Source organism: Gracilinanus agilis, chromosome 5, assembly GCF_016433145.1.
Source record: "Gracilinanus agilis isolate LMUSP501 chromosome 5, AgileGrace, whole genome shotgun sequence".
Lineage (NCBI taxonomy): Eukaryota > Metazoa > Chordata > Mammalia > Didelphimorphia > Didelphidae > Gracilinanus > Gracilinanus agilis.
In genome coordinates, this window is record NC_058134.1 from 73562805 (window position 1) to 73580951 (window position 18147).

The 18147-nt window shown below is 39.9% G+C and overlaps 1 protein-coding gene across 1 annotated transcript in view; it reads left to right on the forward strand.

Annotated features, from left to right (window-relative positions):
* CCDC7 (coiled-coil domain containing 7) overlaps nt 1–18147 on the forward strand; it is a 305131-nt gene that overhangs the window by 125337 nt on the left and 161647 nt on the right. The gene's annotated exons all lie outside the window — the stretch shown is intronic.

Genomic DNA, 18147 nt, shown 5'->3' on the forward strand with positions numbered 1-18147 from the left:
CTTTTTCTGTGTGTGTTGCAGATTTGAGGTTTGTCTTTGCTTTTTCTTGTGATTTGCTTTGATTTATGTCTTTGGTTTTGCTTTTACCCATTATCACATCTCTTGTACTCTCTTTCCATGTCTTTATGTTTGTAAGTATGTCTGTTTGTATATTGTTTTGATTCTCCTCCATTGTCTTTGCTGTTTCTGTCCCATAAATGTCATTTTTTTTATACTTTTCAAGTCTTTCTGAAACTGTATTTCTTCATCTAAGATTCCTTTGCTTTCAGTCATTGTTCCATCATTCCCCATTCACTATTTTAAAGTCCCAAATTTTGTCTAATTGGCTTTTTTTCCCCTTCCTTGCCTTTGCACTCTTTTCCTATTATTTTGAGTGCTAACACAGAGCCCTGGCTTCATGCACTAGCTTGTGTACTCGAAAATTTTGATCTGGCTCTTTGTGATAGGTACCTCTCCATTGTACCAAAATCTGGTGATTTGCTGTGTGTATTTCTTGCACCCTCACAGCATCTATCATTTTTCCTGGCATAAAAATTATTTTGATTGTATGTTGAATTGGAATAACTATTGGAATAAGTTTTCCTTCGTTTATTATTGCTACTTGGGTTGTTGAAGTTAATTTGTTGCTTATACCAGCAATTTTTTACAAAATGGCCTCTTCTCCCACAAAGATAACCTTTTCCTATGCCAGTGTTCTGTCTAGGTTGGTATTGCAACCTATTCATGTTGTTTTTAGCTTGCAGGGTTGCTAAATTTTTTATTTCCTCTCTCTTTTTGTCTAAGTGTAGATTTTGGTTTTTTTTTAGTTGCTTCTTAAAGTCACTAATGATTTTGTCCTTAGATTTCTCTGTCTGTTTATTCTCTACCATCCCTATGATCCTGACTGGATATAGTTTATTATTTTCTTCAATTCCTCCAAAGGCAATTCCTCCCACCCATGACATTGAGTCTGGAAGTAAGACTTAATGGGTAAACTACTTCCCTTGATGAATTGTCTGCATATGTGCTGTAAGTTTTGCTCCCCTAAATCGGTGAACTCGAGAATGAGTTCCCCAGCTTCAAGGACCCAGTCAAGAAAGGTATTGGGGTGTTCTCCAACTTTCTGCCTAAGTGCCTCAAACTGAGTCCAGATATTTGGTCTTTTAGCTAATCTCACCATTCCCTCCATTAAATCCTTCCTACAGTGTTTCAAATAAGCATGGTTTGGTGGGTTAGCCAGCTCAATATCGTCATAACACTTCAGGCCATGATATCAGGTGATGATTTCTGGTCTCCCTAATAAATTGTTGGGCTAAATAATTCTCCTAGGAGAATTTCATCGTCATGGTAAGAGGGATTGTAAATCTTAACCACACACCTAAACTCTTTTAAGTATTGTTGGGGTTGTGAGTTCTAGTCTCTGATTCTCTTTTTTAGGCTATCTAGATCACTGCTGGTAAATGGGGTATGTGTTTTTAAATGAATGATAGCCTGGTATCCCTTTAAAATTGCTTTATCATGTAAAGGAAGGAGAGGAATGGTTGCTTCTGCCCCTTTTACTGTGGTCTCTTTGCCTTCATTGCCATTTCCCTGCTTGTCTGTATTGTCTTTGTTATTAGTGTCTGTGATTATCAGTATATTGTCCTGGCCATTTGTCTTTTCCACCATCTTTTCCCCCATCTTGGCTATTTCCTCCTGTATCATTTCAGCTAACTCAGCTTTTAGAGTTGCTAAAGTCACTTGTTCCTCAGCCTTGTGTTCCAATAACTGTCCCATCAGCTTTTTTAGTGCCCAGTACATCTGTAGGAATGAAGCAATAGCAGCTGCCATAAATGATGGAGTAAATGCTATCAGTTTTTCTATTTCCATCTTTAACTAGTTGTAAGAATCTATTAAATGAATGAGGTTTAATATGTAATTCGGTATAGTCTGTCCACAGGCCATACATCATAGTTCCAAAAGAATATAGTATAACAGAGCTACTCAGTACCAAAAATAAAGCTCTTCCATTTCCCAGGCCATGTTTCAATGTATCTGCTTCAATGTATCTGCTTAGCTATTAAGGTTTTCTGTTTTGCTATTCTTTGCTTTCTGTCCTTGTGAGATTTCTGTAGCTATTGGGAGGGACAAATCCAAAATGGCTGCTGTCTGACTGCTTTTCAGTATTTGGTTCAATAAAATGGCTTTTTGTGATTAAATCACGTTCTTTGGTTTTGGCTCACCACAAATGTATTGGGGTGAGTATTGATGGTAGGGGGTGTTTATATCTAGACTCCCCCACTTGTTAGCCTTCAGTGGGCCAGATCAGCTATCACTCACTCCCACCCCAGGGAAGACCTATGAGGGAACAAACTCAAAGAGGTTCCCCAAACTGACAAAACTATAGTGGGGATGTTGAAGAAAGGTATTGGGGTTTGGTTGTATCCCACATTCAGAGCCAGCCCTGTTGAGACAAGCCTCCCCAACTCCTAAGTTCAAGTTAGCTTTTGCCCATCAAGATGGAGTCAGGTAATGGTCTGCCCCTCAGCCACCAGATCAGTCACCTCCTCCCCTCAGTGTAACTGCTCCAGACCCTAAGTATCAAACTATCAGGGGTTTATTAAATGATAAATTAAATTCAGGGTACAGGAGAAAAGGTATAGGGGAATCAAAGAAGGAGGGAAAAGATGAACTTCACTATCAGCAATGTCTTCTCCCCAAGAGAGCAGCTCTGGACTTCTGTGGCTTGGTCACAGTAGCTAACTCTCTCTTCCCCCTACAATCTCCTATCAAATATTTCTAAACTAATATAAGAGGAAAGTAACAGGATAAATGGATTCAAACAGGATCAGGGAAGGGACCCCCTTCCCCCCTCATTCAAGCCCACTCCCCCAGGAGTTTGAGCTCTCTGGCCAAATTGGAGAATTGCTGTTCAGTGTCTTCTTTGTTGGTAAATGAAGATAGTAGGAATTGATGTTAGTAGTTGTGATCTCCCAATAATCATTAATAAAAGTACAGAGGAGCCCAATTCTCTCAGGATCCACCCCAAATCAAAACCTCCCAACAAAAGAACCAACCCTCCAGGGTCCCAGTCCAGCCAAGAATGAAGTGACAGTTGAGAAATATCCTCCTCTGCCACATCTGTTTTTTGACAGTTAGGACCTTCAGAATTCATTCTCCTCCAAACTCCTCTTGCTGCTGGCCCCTCCCAAACAGAATTTTGAATGGGCAACATTCTGCTGAGCTGTTTCAGGGTCCCTTCCAACTCCAATTGCTTGTGTGATGTACAAAATAATACTGCCATGTTTTCTTAGGATATCCTGTCAGTTGCCCAGTTTGGAATGTTGGAGTTTGCCATGAGCCAAAGTGGGCAGGTGCCATCTGGCAGTTGGAACCAGGCTATATAAGACCCTGCAGACCTGGGACTTGGGTCTTTCACTTCTCATCTTTCCAGCTACCCCTTGGGAACTAGGAAGTGGTTGGTGGAATGTGGGAATTAGATTTTAGCTCAGGCAGGTTTAGATCATAGCAAACCAATTTTCAATAATACTCTGATACACCAATTATTTCACCAGCAGGAGTTTAATTTATTATATCGGCAATTAGTCCACTTTCATTTCTGACCCAAGTGTGGTCGTTGGGTCAACCAGGACTCAAACAGGAAGTCACATCATCTTTCTGAGATTAGATCCAAAGGCAAGAGTAAACTAGAGTTTAGCTTTACCTTGTCCCACTCTCCTAAACCTCCTTCCTTAGTTAATTAAGTTAAATAAACCCTAGTTTGTTCAAACTTAGAGTGTCCTACCTCATTTCAGTTTTAGTACTGGCTATAGTTTCAATATCCAAGAGTGAACTTAGAGACTCCATTACTATAAGACAGGAAACATCAAGGACCTCTTCCTGCCAGGCCTCCTAACCACCAATAGGATTCATTTTCTTGTTTGAAGGAGAGCCTTTCTTAAAGGGGTATAGACCTCACTAAGAGAGAATTGTTTTATCCCTTAGCTGAGTCTGACTTGGTGTATTTTCCATCCTTGGTACATTACCCAGGTGTTTCTAGTTAACTACTGGACCCATATAGCTTCCTGACCATTATCAGCAGCACCTATTACTCATTTAAGCCATTTCAGTAGCATCTTTATTTTATAACACTTGCTCCCCTTTGCACATTTCAGTCCACAGTTACATTGTTCTCCCAGAAGTTCTCCCCTCCTCTCAAGCCTCCTGCTCTCTCTTCTTTGTTTCACCACATTCCATTCCATGCTCTTATAAAATTCCCTTCCCTCACAGGATATTTTCAATCCTTGACTGAGCCGAGGCTACACTGGCTCCCTTGCTATCTCAGTGGTTCCCCTTCTATCTATGAACTAATCTAGGCTAAGCCCAATAAAGGAAATAGTTGCTAGAGTAAGCATGAATAGGGCAAGAATAGAGATGAAGTCAGATACCAAGTACAACCAAGTCTATACTGGTGAGGCTAATACCTCCCCAAAGGCAAACTAAGCAGTTCAGTCGACTCCTTTTGAGATTCATTCTTCCAAGATTAACAGCAATGTCAAGAACTTAAACAGTCTTCAGAATCTTGTTAAATTTCCCACTAGAACAAGTTGGAAGTTCATAGCAGGTTAGAGCTGGATCCTGGAGACGTTTTTGGCTCCAGAGTCTGGTTCCAACTCCCCTTCTGGCAATTCGTTTCCCAGGATTCTAACCCAAGATTCTAAGCCAAGATTCTAAGTGTTGCTCTTGCTTCTCCTAGTTCACAGCATTCTGTGCAACTCTGCATGTCTACTTTGTCACCTTATTTTCTTCCCAAAATTCCCCTTAACAACCCTGTGATGAGAAGGAATGCATGATCAACTGACAGGGGACCCAAAGAGACCATGTTAGATTGCAATTTTGGAACTCTTTGTGATCTTCCTGTTGCTCCCACCACCTCTATTGAACCTACCACCCTGCTATTCTTAGAAGGTGTTTGCAGCACTGATTTGCTCACACCTGTATCCAGAAGCACATTGTAAATCTTATCTCCAACTTTAATTGCTACATGTGGTTCATTTGTGTTAGGTGGTATAAAAGTCTCTACCACTTCAGCTGCTAAATATATCTCTTTAATATCCTAACCACTCTCTGCTTCTACCTTTGCAGTATTTTCTTTGCATTCCCCAGCTGACTTCGTATCCATCCCATAACTTCCTTCAGTTATTGATACAAATTTATTTATATTGGTGTATTTTTATGCTCACTGTTATCTCTTTCTTTGTCCTTCAATTCTTTCACTTTTACTGTATTTCCCACTGTTACCTATTTATTTGCACACTGGTTTCTGCAATATTGTTTTCTTGCACTGTTAATTCATTATCATTATTCTCATTTACTATATCACTGTTCTCTTTTCCATTTTCTCTCTTGTTGTTCTCAAGTTCATTTTCTCAATCACTGTTATTACTTTCCTTTTCTCTGTCACTGTTATAAAGGCTTTTTTGTTTCTTCATCTCCCAAAATACATCTTCATAATGAAACTCCTCCCTTTTGTACCCCTCCTTCAGCTACAGTAGAGTATTTAGGACAAACCCCTGTTCTTATGAATTCTTGCATTGTCCCTAAGTTGGGGGCTTGATTCATTGTCTGGTTATAAATATGGAACAGCACTGCCTTTGTTCCTGCCTGTTATTTTGCTTATAATTTTGATAGGTTGGTCTATTTTGCTTCCAACCTCTCATTGCATTTCTGTTGCTATTGTAAGAATTTATGCTATTGTTTTTAGCTGAGATCTAAATCTACAGTCTCTTTAAAAATGCCCTAGCCTGTTGCACAGGAAACATCGCATTTGATTAATTCTTTGCTATTTTGGTGCATATTCTTACGTAGGCCTTATAAGTCTTTTGTTTGCTTCTTTTAATTAATTTCTTAACTCTTGCACGAATTCATCCCTCTCCTCAGATTTCCTTTCCTTCTCTCCAGAAAACACATAGACAGCAGTTTTTCTGAGATCTTATAACCCCAGAGATTCCCAGCTAGGACAATGCAACCTGAAATAATTCCTTATAGGTAGACAGCTTCCCTTCACAAACTGTCTCCTGATATGCTGTAGCTTCCCCTCTGATAAGTTAAAAAAAAACAAAAAACAAAAAAGGTTTTCATCCATCTCTATTACTCTGTCTAGAAAAGTGGAAGGATTCTCCCCTAGCTCCTGTTTCAACTTCTCAAACCTTCCTAGGCATTGGGTCTTTTGGTATGGATTTTCATTGCCTCTATGAGTGATTATCTTGCCTGGCCCAAAACCTGAGATTCTCAATATTGGACAATTCTAAATGAACAAGCAAGCTTGTATAGGCCCTGATGTTAAATTTGGATTATTTATGATTTTCTGAATAAATTGCTCCTCCTGTTTGATAAAAAGTTCAGAGAGCAATAATTCAGTGTCTTCGAAGCTTGGATCATACAACTTTATGAATCTCTTAAATTCCTTCATACATTTTATTGGTTTGTCAAAATACCTAGGCATGTGTTTGAGCAGGTGGTCCAAATCTACAGTGTCGAAAGGCTTATGGGTTTTTACATGAATTATTCCTGCTTCTGGCTGAAGGTAAGTGAAGTCTTGCAATAGGAGCAAGGAAGCTGCAGCAGTATTTGGCTCTTTAATAACTTGGTCTTCATTTTGCTTTGGTTAGGTATCATTATCTTTTTGTTCTGCCTTGTTATTCTTTACTGCCTCAGTTTCTCCAGTTAATTTATTTAGTTTTTCTTGCATCTTTTCCATGCCTTCATTCATTGCCAGCACCAACAATCTGAAATCAGTTTTGTTCTTTCCTACAGCCCTCTTGCCTAGTACTGTTTGCCAGTATTATAGATCTTAATCATTGTGTATAGTAACACAAGCATCATTGGGAGATAAGATATTGCTCTATTCATTTCCATTTTCAGCCATTTTATATTTCCATAGATTTTCACAATAAAATGCAACATGCCAGGGATGTCTATGAATACTAAATTATTATCAGGAAGCATTGGTACATATATGCCAACACCCCCATCATAGCAACAATTTTTTGGACTGTCATCATTTTTAAGCCTTCTCACAGTAAAAATGTTTTTTTTAAAACTGGCCCTTTAAAAGCTTCTGCACTCAGAAATGTTGACTTTATTCTGAGTGGTCAGCCAGGTTGCTAGGTAGGTTTTAGCAACTCTGAGACTGAGAAAAAATTTTGAAGATGGCCACTCACTGTCTCAGACGTCTTAGCAGACCCCAAACTCCAACTGTTGGAAAATAGCTTCTCTTGTTTTAAAATGCTCAGCTTGACCAGATTTTAACCTAGCTGGCTTTGCTAAATGAAAGATGTGAGTTTTGTCACTCAGAAGGTTAGTAGTATCAAAAGTTTATTATCTCGGTATGTCCAAGACTCAGAGGGCAAGATGGCTACCCTCAGTCCTGAAACTCTCATAAACACAATCTGACTGATGTATAGTTGCCAACAAAGTGCTTAATCTTGTAAAATAAAAAGGTCTGGGTGAGGAAGGAGGGTTTAGGAAAGTCCCTAAGCTAAAAGATCTATACTCCACCCACCTACTAAGAGGCTTGCAAAAAGCCTTTCTTCTTTGTCTTCCAAGCTATCTATCACCCTGACCTGACTATGCTTTTAACCTTAAATCCCTGTCCTAGCTTCACTAATTTATGAGCACTCCAACACAGTTTTTGAAATGGTGAATAGATCAATTTCGCTGAAGGAAACTTGATGACTAGGTGGTAGGGTCACCAAGGCTTGCAGGCTAAAGCCTACAAGGTATTTGGAGTAAAAACAGTTCAGTTCAGGTTCAAGATGGATTTATTTCTTCAGAGTCTCACAGGTAGATTTAAACAGATCAGGAACAAACATGAGTAACTCAGGAACAAACAAGAATCAAAATCTGGAACACACAGAAGGAACAACCAGTCATATCAGAGGGAGGAAATAGTCCAGCAGCTGGACACTCCTCTCAAAGTTTCAAGTGCTACCACTTCTTCCCCCAGGGCTGGCAGTTAACTCCCAGAAGTCTCTCTCAAAGTTCTGAATGCCCACGCACTTCTTGCTTTAGCTTAAACTCCTCTCTTTAACATGTTTACACATTCTCTTTGGAACTTCTCCTTTTCATTCTAGCCAAGATCTTTTGCTTTTCACTCTGAATCTCTTTGCAGTTGAAATAATGGCTATATTTGAGGGAGGTGGGGTGGCAAGAAGTGACAGACCAGGATGTGAGTGTATGTCAGTTCCTCTCTCAATGTGCCACTATTACTGGGATAATCTGAGGGGATTTTCTCTGAAATGGTGGCAGATCAGAGACAGGAGCCAGCACGGATGACTAGTAGGAAGGCTTTCCTGATGAGGTGGGTGGAAACCCTGGAGAATGAACTCAGGCCCTCTCCAAACAGAAGCCTCCCCCTTGCCAATGTTGGCACCACAGGGGATCTTGCTCAAAATGGAGTCCGAGCTGAGCGGCTAACTCAAAACCCCTTTCCCCATCTTTGCCCCATGAAATGACTTCTCCTTTGATCTGACTGCAAGTCATTTATTAAAAGTTAAACAAGGTAGCTGAAGAAGGGGGAGGATAAAGGAAATCAAGGAAACCCTAAAAGGTCTAAGGCCACAAGATCCTTCCCCTTGGGGAGCCAAATTTGACTCAATCCAAAGGTTTACCTTCCCATCCCCTTAAATCTTGATTCCAGCTGTGATCTAAGCTATAGTAATTAAGGCAGGGTCCCTTGTGAGGCCAGATATGGGTTGAGTCTTCGGAGTCTGCTCCCAGAGTCCTAGATCCCTCAGGATGAGGAGATCTCAATCTCCTTTGGATGAAAATGGATGTTGGCAGTAACAACAGGCTTTTGGGATATCACAACTCAAGAAACCCTTTTGGTTTGGCTCCCAAATTGGTCACGAGTGAGCTACTCCACTCCTCTCTCCTCCAGCTCCCTGACCCCAAAGCCCCTCCTTCCAGTATTCTTTCTCCCACTATGCTTTGCTTCCTTCAACTGATGATTCATGTCACTCAGCCAGCTTGCAACATTCTAAAAGGTTGCTTTCAGCCCCAACCTGCCTTTACACACTTTACCTTGTCTCATACTCCATTCTCACAGCAGTGAAACGTATCCTTTATGAGCTCTTTGCATGTAACATACTTACTCAATCTTCAGTTTTTGCTCTTCTCATTTTGCCTGATGGTTCTCTTCTCATCTTTTGTATCTATGTACTATTGCATGAAACTTTTTTGGAAATTTAGTGTGTTTAATGCCGCATTTATCTCACTGTCTGAAGTCCATTCCTCATCTGATGCTCTTTTTTTGCAGATTCCTGTATAGTTTGTGCTATCTTTTCAGTATCAGGTCATCTGCTTCTCTTTTTTTTCTGTCATCTCACTGTCTGCTTTCATCCCATTCTGGTCTGCTTGAATTTTGCTCTTCCACTGCATCGTCCCCTTCTTAGGAACTTTCTGCTAGTCGTCTCAGTTGCCTGATGGCTTTTTCAACTTTCTTGTAACTGCTTTCTATCTCATCTCCTTCTCCTTCTCCTTCTCCTTCTCCTTCTCCTTCTCCTTCTCCTTCTCCTTCTCCTTCTCCTTCTCCTTCTCCTTCTCCTTCTCCTTCTCCTTCTCCTTCTCCTTCTCCTTCTCCTCCTTCTCCTCCTTCTCCTCCTTCTTCTCCTTCTTCTCCTTCTCCTTCTCCTTCTCCTCCTTCTCCTTCATGTTTTAAATCTATCTCTGTCTCTATTTCTCCTCCATTTTCACTGTGAGTGACTTTCATTTATTTATTTGTTTATTTTTAACTTTTTAGCGATCTTATTCCCTATCTTTTTCTTTTTTTCAAGTTTCTTTAATTTTTATTCTGAATATTTTCCCATAGTTACATGTTTCATGTTCTTTCCCTCTCCCCCAAACTCCCCTAACCCCCCTTAGCCAATGCACAATTCCACTGGGTTTTACATGTATCACTTATTAAGACCTAATTCCATATTATTGATAGTTAGATTAGAGTTATCATTTAGTGTCTACATCCCCAATAATATTCCTATCAGCCTATGTGTTCAAGTAGTTGTTTTCCTTCTGTGTTTCTCCTCCCACAGTTCTTCCTCTGAATGTGGCTATTTTTCTTTTTCATAAGTCCCTCCGAGTTGTCCTGGATCATTACATTGCTGCTAGTAGAGAAGTCCGTTATGTTCAATTGTACCACAGTGTATCAGTCTCCGTGTATATTGTTCTCCTGATTCTGCTCCTTTTACTCTGCATCAGTTCCTGGAAGTCATTCCAGTTCACATGAAATTCCTCCAGTTCTTTATTCCCTTGACCACAATAATATTCCATTACCAACGGATACCAAAATTTGTTCAGCCATTCCCCAATCAAAGGACATTCTCTCATTTTCCAATTTTTTGCCACTGTGAAGATTGTGGCTATAAATATTTTTGTACAAATCTTTTTTCCTTATTATCTTTTTGTGGTATAACCAAGCCATGCTATGGCTGGATCAAAAGGCAGATAGACTTTTAAAGCCCTTTGGGCATAGTTCCAAATTGCCAGCCAGAATGGTTGTATCATTTCACAACTCCACCAGCAATGCATTAATGTCCCAATTTTGCCACATCCCCTCCAACATTCATTACTCTCCCCTGCTGTCATTTTAGCCAATCTGCTAGGTGTGAGGTGATACCTCAGAGTTGTTTTGATTTGCATTTCTCTAATTATTAGAGATTTAGAACACTTTCTCATGTGCTTATTGATACTTTTGATTTCTTTATCTGAAAATTGCCTATTCATGTCCCTTGCCCATTTATTGATTGGGGGATGGCTTGATTTTTTACAATTGGTTTAGCTCCTTGTATATTTGAGTAATTAGACCTTTGTCTGAGTTTTTTGTTATAAAGATTTCTTCCCAATTTGTTGCTTCCCTTCTAATTTTGGTAGCATTGGTTTTGTCTGTACAAAACCTTTTTAGTTTAACGTAGTCAAAATTATTTTACATTTTGTAATTTTTTCTAGCTCTTGCTTGGTTTTAAAATCTTTCCTTTCCCAGAGATCTGACAGGTATACTATTCTGTGCTCACCTAATTTGCTTATAGTTTCCTTCTTTATATTCAAGATATTCACCCATTCTGAGTTTATCTTGGTATAGGGTGTGAGATGTTGATCTAGACCCAATCTCTCCCATATTGTTTCCCAATATTCACAGCATTTTTTGTCAGATAGTAGGTTGTGAGTGACTTTTACATGTGAACAATGAATCTACGATTTTTTCTCTAAGATTTTTATTGCTGAGGATGTTACTAAGATAACTTTATATGGTCCTATCCAATTTTCTTGTGTGGCTGAGGTTTTCTCAAAGTTCTTTATATCAGTGATGGGCAGACTACAGCCCACGGGCCAGATGTGGCCCCCTGGAATGTTCTATCCAACTGCACGACATTATTCCTAATCTGATGAATACAATGAGTAGTATGCAATACAATGAAACTTCGAAAGAGTTGCCTTAGAAACAGACTGACAGATGAGCATTTCCTTTCCTTTGGCCCCTTTTTAAAAAAGTTTGCCCATCACTGCATAATATCTATTTAATCTCTTGTCATTATGTTATGAAGTGAATAATCTAATGGTCCAGATTATTGTAGAAGACCCATGTCACGTAGCTCTCTAGTCTATCTTGTAAAGCTGTAACACTGACCTACTAGCTCCTCTATAAACAAGATCATACACCTGATCCCCCATTTTAAGTGATATGTGAGGTTCAGAGCTATTTGGTGGTGAGAATGTCTTGGTCATTGGAGAGAATACACTTGAATTTGGGAAGTCAGTGTCTACCCCCTGAGTGTCCAAGCTAATCTCCTCACTTATTTTCACTTCACTGTGAGTTCCAGTGTTTGCTTTGCTTTTGCTTTTCCATGACCCAGTATCTTTCCCACAGTTTCCTTCAGCGAGGTTTGCATTATTATTCACACTTTCCCTATTATTTTGGATTCGTTGTTCTCTTGCTAACTACTCTCTATTTATTCTTTATTCTAGGTTTTGGTGTTATTCTAGTATTGGTGTTACTATATCTTTTCCCTCTATACAATCTGCATTAATGTCATTAGTGTTATTTTGTATTTCTGTTTTGCTACCAGTTTCCCCATTTTCCTAATTCCATTTGCCTTCTGATTCCTGTTTCTTTGTCTCTCTGGGTAAACCTTCATAAAGCTGTTGCACCTTTGGGTTCTGATTTTTGGTAACTAGCTCCTGCCATTCAAGCATACTTGGGACATGCACTATTCTTGATGAATTCTTTCATGGTGTAAAGATCCAGGGCTTGTTGCGATGCTTGACAGCTATGGCTACATCATTGTGTCTGTTCTCGTTTATGGAATTGGAGATATCTTGGCTTTGTGTATTGGTTCCTGTATCCATTATTTTTCCACCCACCATTGGGAAACCCATTGTTCCTGTTGTATTGGTTGAACACACCTGGGTTCTAAAGCAACATTCCTGAAAGAAATGTTCAGACTTGTTACAGAGGAAGCACCAAGTCAGGTTGGACCTCTGTGACCTAGGTGTATATTCTGGCCTGGGTTTGTATGCTCTCAAAATTGCCATAGTTTTAACCTCATGAATTTCCTTGTCCTTTAGTTTTCTATTTGCTTCTTTTAATTGATTCCCAAGTTCCTCCACTAAATGCTTTTTCTCTTCTGCCCTTTTTCCCCTGTCTGCATCATATGCAAAGGTAGCTGTTCTGCGAAGTTCTTCTAGACCCATGCTTTCCCAGGTTGGGCAATATACCCTAAAATAGTTTTTCACAGCATTATAGATGTTCTTCACAAATTGCCTCCTAATATGGGTTATATCTTGTTCTGATAATGTTTCCATAACCAGTAGATGTTCCCCAGATTCAATAATTCTATCCAGAAACATTGTTGGATTTCCTCCAACAATTTCCTGCTTAAGTTTCTCAAATTTTGACAATGTATCTGGTCTCTTGGTATGGATTTTTATGGCCTCTATTAAGGATTTCCTGGCATGTCCTAAAACCCTAAATTTTTCTATTGAGTTTAATTCTGTCTGGTTTGCACTAGAGGGCCATGATAGTAAATGAGGATTTTGGATCGTTTCCTCAATGAATTGGGCCTTTTCTCTCTTAATAAATAACTCTTTAAGCAACATGTCAACATCTGAAAAATCTGGGTCAAATAACTTCACTTCCATTTTGAACTCTTGAATCACACTGTGAGGCTCATCAAAATATCTTCAAGTTCTTTTTTTTTTCATTGACTCAAGGTCTCCAACTGTGAATGGCTTGTGAGCTCTCATGTGGACTATTCCTGCATCAGGTTGTAAATATGTAACATCCCTGAGTGGCAATATTGAGGCTGCACCATGTAAAAGGGAACTCTTTGTTCTCTTTGAGTTTCCACTTGTGAAAGGGAATCTTTTATTCTCTTTTCCTAGTTGGAGTTAACACTTTGGTTAACAATAACTTTCAATTAATACAAGCTTGAACTAGGTGGAAGAGCTCCCAAAGCACTTAGTGAATTCACACCCTACCTAGTGGTGGGTGAGAAGCCAGCAAGATACTTGGAGAATTCCACCCTTTTTTTTTTTAACTCAAACAGTAAGAAACTTATTCACAACCTCAGCCAGAAGGTGCAAGCTTGTTCCCACAAACACTTCCCCCTGTGCAGCGCTAGACAATTTGGAAGCTGTGATTGGTCCCTGTGAAGAGGTCCCATTGTCAAAGAAAGGAGGGTAAGAAATAAGAAGCCACTATAAAAGGACTTGAATTTCTGAGGCTAAAAAATGTGGACTCCAAGAAGAGAGTCGACTCAAGTAAGGAAGTAGGCTTCAAGAAGATTGGCTCAAAGAAGAAATTCAGCCTCAGGAATCACCTTGAGCTCAAGCTGTATGAGGGTGAGTATTGATGATACTGAGGTGTGTATCTGGACTCCCCACTTGATAGCTTTCAATGGGCCAATATAGCTAACACCTCTCCCCCACACAGAGAAGATCTATAAGGTTATAGTTCTTAAGGGGGATTCCCCAAATGGATAAGCTATGGTGGGGATGTTGGCAGATGATATTGGGGTTCAGTTGAGACCCTGGTAGACTGGGTCCAATCTTCTGTGCCACTAATCTTGGGACAAGACTCCCCCGACCCCAATTCAAAAGGCTTTTCTCTTCAAAATGGAGTTGATATTCGTTTTCCCCTCAGCCACCCAACGGTCTCCTCCCCTCAAGGTAACAGTCCCCAAACTACAACTAATAAACTAATGAGGATTTATTTGAATGATATGGGATTTAAGGGCACTCATTAGGAATTATTTTGAGCTAAGAGGGAATAAAGGAAACTACTCTAACAACTAAGAATCCCGCTTTAAGAGATCAGCTCTGGCTTCTTCTGTAGCTTGGTCCCAGAAACTGATTCTCTTTCTCTTCTCACTATCTACTACTTTTATCACTAGCTAACAAACAAGGGAATAATAGAAAGGAAAGGGCACGAGCTAGACACAGAAAAGGTCCCCAGGTGCCTGCTCCTTCTGGAGTCCGAGCACGATGGCCAAACTGAAGCACAACTATCACAGATTCCTCTTTGTTGGCAATGAAGATCTGTAGAATGAGTTTAGCTGTTGTAGTCTCCAAAGATGCCAGGGAATTTTTACTTTAGAAGAGCTGTTTCCTCTCAGATCATCCCTGCCACCCTTCACCACCCCAGGTCCCCAGAAAAGGCTCCAAAATCCTCTGGAGGTTTTGGCAGTTGAGAATATTCTGAATCTTCACCAAAATTCCTCCTTCACTGGCCCCTCCCAAATGGTACCTCCTCAAGATTCCATGAGGCCAGCTTCAGCTCCAAATCCCAGATGTGTGCTTGTTGATTTACTTCCTTCCAACTCATACAAAGTCATTGTCTTGACCTATCTCTTGGAGAGAACTTGGGTGAGTGGATAGCTGGCTTTCCCTTCTTGTCTTCTGGAGAGAGTTTAATTCTGGTTGAAAGTTAACAACTCTGGCTTTGCCAAGCACTGGAACAATATTTAGTTAGATAGGTTGATGTCTTCTCTCTGCTTTCACTCTTTCCACCTCTTTCGTAAATAAAAGATTTATAATTTTCATATATTTAGCCAAACCATTAATTTTAACACTTATAACGAGTATCTATTTCTGTATTCTCTTGTTCCACCTTTGTTGGTGCCTGAGAGTTACTACTTGCTTGCTTTGTTATTTGAGTGTTATTTGCATCAGTTAACCCATTTTGGTGCTTCAAACTATTCTATATTTGGTCTATTGTTGCCTTTAGGGTCATCACAAGAGTTCTCAATTTGTTTTCCTTTAGGGTTAGATCTACACTTGCCTTTATCATATGTATGCCATTAAGAACTGAACAATAGGCTTGGTAAACAGAGCAGCCGATGAATATTATCACTGATAGTATTCTCTCTAGAGAGATTCATCAGCTTTGCATTCCTGTGCATTTTCAAAATAAAATAGCAGGTTTCTGGTATTTCAGTCAGAAATAGGTTGTAAAATAGTATGATGTAGGCATATACATCTTGTATCAATGCCATTTTTCTCTTTATAAAGTCTTCACTTTTGATTCTAAAGTTTCTTTCAAAGTTGGAAATTCTGTATTGTCCCTTTAACAAAAAAATACACACACTAAAAACTAGAGTTTCAACATTTGGATGATTGGCATGTGCCTGTTACTAGGCAGATTTCACCAACATTCTATTTCACAGTTTGAAAAAATGGCCACCAACAGTTCCAGCACTCTACTCCCAGATAGGCTTCAGATTGTCCCACAGGCAATGATTTGTCTGAGAGCTAAAAGTTGACTTTTTGCCCAAAAAAGTGTCCATATTTACTAGGTCCTTGCTAATCTGGATCTGCCCACTGAAATAGATGACTTGAACCTGTGATAAGTAAATTGTTTGTGCTCAAAAGTTTAGACCAGTGCTGAACCCAGTGGTAGGTGTTAACAGACTGTAAACCAGATGGTAGGCCTCACCTGTAGGTTGATGAAGTTTAATGCAATCTGACTGCATCTTTTGATGGTATAAACAGTAAATTGGTTTATCCATTAACTCAGGAAGGGTAAAAAACCAGAGGGAAAGATGACCCTAGTCTTCCCCTCTAATCTTCTCCCAAAATCTACAGACTTGTCACGAGTCCTCTTCTGGATCTTGAAGTTTCCTAATTTACTCTCCCTGACTATTTAGACCCCACTATCTAACTTCTTGATCTGATCTTGTCCTCAAATTATTAATTTAAAGAATTAGTCTATCAGTAGCAGATAGGGTGCAGTACACTTGGGAATTCACCCCTTGGCTTGAGCCAAGTTGGCTCTGGCCTAAATCTCAGACAGGTCACTGGGCTCTATCAAGATTCTTCTTAGTTGGCACCAGATGTCAGGAACTTGATTTAGGACTATAGTGAAGAAAGACGGATAGGATATCCCATTCGATGACTCAGTGGCTGGGTGGCAGAATCAGAGAAAACAGGAACCAAATGGCTTCCAAAGAAAGTCTGGTAACCTCTCTCAGATAGACCAATGGCAGGAAGTGCTCTCTCCAAACTCCTTGAAGAGACAGGAACACTCCTCCCTAACTGTTTCTGTGAGTTTCCTTTTATGTGGTCCTCACACCCTAGAATCTTCTTTTAGTTCTGTGCTTGTGCCAGCTCTCTTCTGCAAAGTCCTGCACCAGCCTTTTGCAGAAGCTTTCACCTGTTTCTCTTTCACAAGTCATCTGCTATATACTGTTAGGATAAAGAGAAACCCTGTAAAGATGGTATAATGGTTGACTTGGATTTTGCTATACCCAGTCTGACAGGATGATCTCTTCAGGGGCAGAGAGCAAAAATGGCTGCACTCTCTGCCTCGGGTGGTATGTAACCAATCTGACTGTTTCTTCAAAGTAACAAGGTTTATTGAAAGTTGTAACTGGAGATGGGGTTAGGAATGTGGTTTGTGGATTATTCCCTAACACTAACAAATCTATCTTATTACCCACCACTCTGACTGCCTTAAAGTCTCTTTGGTCCTTGACAAAGCAAAGGTGACAGGATTACTCTCTGCCTAATGATTCCCCTTCTATTCTAATCTACTCCTAGGCTAAACCCACATAGGAATAAGTCTCTAGAATATTGATTGAATAGAGATGAAGTCAGATATTAGGAGTAAACAAGTCCACCCAGGTGAGGCCAAAGCCTCCCTAAAGATAAACTAAGCAGTACATCAACTCGCTTTGAGATCTGGTCTTCTCAGAATAACAGCAGAACCAGGCACTTGAAGGTCTTCAGGATCTTGTTAAAATATCTCTCTGGAACAATTTGAGCTTTCACAGAAGGTTGGAGCTGAGTTTTTGCCTCCATAGTCTGGAACCAACTTCCCTGGCAGGCCTTTGGTTTCCCAGGATTCCCCTTCCCTCCAAGATTCTAAAAGGGTTTGCTGTTGTTTCTCCTGGTTCCACTGTATTCCATGTCATTCTGCTTTGTCTACTCTAATGTTGTTTCCTTTCTAAAATCTCTCTTTCACAATACATATACACAGCTGTGATTTATAATCATTTTTTTCCATCACTTCCCTCATTCCCATAGTTCCTGATTGAGAGTGTTGAGACTGACAGGCTAACTTGTTGTCTTCCTTAAGAGTAGACAAACTCCCATACAATTAGGGAGCTAATCATTTCATTCTTGGAAGCTCTTAATCAGGGAGCCAGGTCCAGCAGAACTTCAGCAACCTCTGCACAAGTAGGCTTCTTTGATACTGGCAGATAGGAAGGTGATTCATTTTCTTTTTCACTTAGGTCAATCTAATGGCCTGCAATCTAGGCCAACTTTAACTCATTGTCCACTATACCTTTCGCCAGACTGCTACAGTGCTTATTTGGACCCAGAATTAAGTTCCAAACTACTCACGATCACTAATTAGGAATAGAAAAAGACCTAATTCGTGTGCATTTATGGGCATTGCACTCTTCCTCCCTCATAAACCAATCTTGAGTTCCAAGGAGGTGAGCTGAGTAAAGGGATAGTGTATATGTCCATTGGTTGATAGAATTAAATCAGAAGTAGGTATGGTGGGTGGCATGAGCCCATGACAATGTAACCACATTAATGCCAGTCAGAGGATGGAGATTCTGGTGGTTTTAATAAAAAGACTGAAGTGATGGAGTGTTAGATAGACAATTAACTTCCTTGATATTCTGC